This window comes from Equus quagga, chromosome 10 (genome assembly GCF_021613505.1).
Source record: "Equus quagga isolate Etosha38 chromosome 10, UCLA_HA_Equagga_1.0, whole genome shotgun sequence".
Lineage (NCBI taxonomy): Eukaryota > Metazoa > Chordata > Mammalia > Perissodactyla > Equidae > Equus > Equus quagga.
In genome coordinates, this window is record NC_060276.1 from 16,499,348 (window position 1) to 16,502,446 (window position 3,099).

Consider the following 3,099-nt stretch of genomic DNA (forward strand, 5'->3'; position numbering starts at 1 on the left):
AGAAAGAAAGGTGCATAGTCCTTTGGTGAAAAGAGACTCACCTGATAGTCTCTGGGTGAATCTTGGTGAGAGGTGAGACCTCTCCAGGGACTGAGACATGGGTGGCAGCCATTATTGTGACCTAGTACAGGTGTGCTGACACAGACACTGGAAGACATCATTGGAGTTCTTCCCCTGGCCTGTTAGCCCAGGGGTCTGCCCCACCCACTAGAGTGAGGATTTAATCCAGCTCAGCCAGGGCAGGCAGCCTGCCCTTGGGACTGGCCCCACCCAACAGCCAGCCCTCAGGCAACTTGTGGGCCCACATAGGTGGGATGCCTGGAACCTCTGCAGCTGGGTGAGGGGGTCCACCTCTGTGGGGCAGGGCATGTGTGAAGAGCCAGTGGAGTGTGTGGGGTGTTGGTGGAGTGTATGGGCCTCTGCAGTGGGGTGACTAGGTCCACTTCAGTGGGTTGGGGCACATGCACGGGGCAGGACTCTGTTGATGGGCTGTGTGGCCCTGTGGGTGGTGGGGCTTGTCAGCTATGGCAGACGTGTGCTTCTCAAACAGCCACATAGTGGATCAGCCCCACCTCCCAAAGCCTGAAACAATTGAGTACTCCCATGTCTGGGGCCAGCCCCACTCAGCTGCAATCCTGAGAGAGCTGACAACAGCCTTGCAGGCTGGAGGCCTACAGCAATTGTAAGCCCCTGAGCCAAGCAACCAGCCATTATGGGGACCTACTCACTTAACAGAAAAACTGCAAGAGGAGTGTGCTATTAGATGATGCAGCCCACTGTGCTGGGTCTCTCCACACCTGATAAAGTGACTGAATGGTCCATGGCAGCCACATGCAGCTGAACACTACAACCAGCCAGCCAGGAGGACAGCCTAGCCTCCCTGGGCACCTGCAGCAAGAGCAACACTCCCATAACAGAAGGACACATTGTAGCCCACACAGGGGAATCTCCTGGAACATTTGGAACTCGTGATGAAAGGGAAGCACATTGCTTTGCTTCATAAGTCATCTCTTACATAAGGCCCTCTCTCCAAGATTGGGAGATGTATCTGACCTACCCAATACATAGATATAAGCACAGAGAAAGAGGCAAAATGAGGACACAAAGGAATATGTTCCAAATAAGGGAACAGGACAAAACCCCAGTAAGAGAACTATATGAAACACGAATAAACAATCTACCTAATAAAGAGTTTGAGCAAAAAGTAATAATGATGCTCACTGATCTTGGGAGAAAAATGGATGAAGTCATTGAGAACTTCAACAAAGAATTGAAAAATACAAAAAAGAACCAATCAGAAATGAAGAATACAATACTGGAGGTGAAAAATTCACAAGAGGGACTCAATAGCAGAGTAGAAGATACAGAGGAATGGATCATTGAGCTGGACAAAAGACTAGAGGGAATCACCTATGCTGATCAGATAAAAGAAAAAATAATTAAAAAGAACTAGGACAGGGACTGGCCCTGTGGCTGAGTGCTTAAGTTCACATGCTCACTTTGGTGGCCCAGGGTTTCACCAGTTTGGATCCTGGGCACGTACATGGCACCACTCATCAAGCCATGCTGAGGTGGCATCCCACATAGCACAACCAGAAAGACCTACAACTAGAATATACAACTATGTACTGGGGGGCTTTGGGGAAAAGAAGAAGAAGAAAAAAATTGGCAACAGATGTTAGCTCAGGTGCCAATATTAGAAATAAAGAATAATTTAAAAAAGAGCTAGGACAGTCTAAGGGAACTCTGGGACAACATCAAGCACTCTAACATCCCTATTATAAGTGGCTCAAAAGGAGAAGAGAGAGAGAAAGGCAAAGAGAATCTATTTGAAGAAATAACAGCTGAAAACTTCCCTAACCTAAGGTAGGAAAGAGATATTCAGGTACAGGAAGCACAAAGAGCACCAAACAAGATAAACCCAAAGAGGCCCACATCAAGACACATTATAATTAAAATGTCAAGAATTAAGATAAAGATCAAATTCTAAAAGCCACAAGAGAAAGGCAACAAGTTACGTACAAAGGAAACCACATAAGACTATCAGCTGACTTCTCAGCAGAAACCTTACAGGCTAGAAGGGAGTGCCATGATATATTTAAAGTGCTGAAAAGAAAAAACCTACAGCCAAGAATACTCTACCTGGCAAAGTTATCATTCTGAATGGTAGGAGAGATAAAGAGTTTCCCAGACAAAGAAAAACTAAAGGAGTTTATCACCAAGAAACCAGCCTTCCAAGAAATGCTAAAGGAACTTATTTAAGTGGAAAAGAGAAGACCACAAATAGGAATAAGAAAACTATCCCCCAAAAAAAGGAATAATATCACTGGTAAAGGCACAAATACAGTAAAGGTAGCATATCAACCATCTATGAAGATAATATGAAGGTCAAAAGACAAAAGTACTGAAATGATCTATTTCCAGGATAAGAGGGTAATGGATACACACACACACACACACACACACACACACAAGAGGCTAGATATGATATCAAAAACATAAAATGTGGGAAGAAGGGAGTAAAAGAGTAGAGCTTTTAGCAAGAAGTCAAACTAAAGAGAACATCAACTTAATATAGATTGCTAAATATGTAGGTAATTATATATGAACCTCATGGTAATCACAAACCAGAAACCTATAATGAATACACAAATAATTAAGAGAAAGAAACCCAAACAGAATACTAAAGAAAGCCATCAAACCACAAGGGAAGAGAGCAAGAGAAGAAGAAAGAAACTGAGAAGAACTACTAAAACATCCAGAAAAAAAGTATCAAAATGGCAATAAGTGCATACTTATCAATAGCTACCTTAAATGACAATGGACTAAATGCTCCAATCAAAAGGCCTAGGGTGGCTGATTGGATAAAAAAAACCCAAGACCCATATATATGCTGCATACCAGAGACACACTTCAGACCTAAAGACACTCACAAACTCAAAGGGAAGGGATGGAAAAAGATACTCCATGCAAATGGCAATGAAAAGAAAGCTGGAGTAGCAATACTTATTTCAAAGTAGACTTTAAAACAAAAACTGTAACAAGAGACAAAGAAGGGCACTACATAATCATAAAGGGATCAATCCAACAAGAGGATAT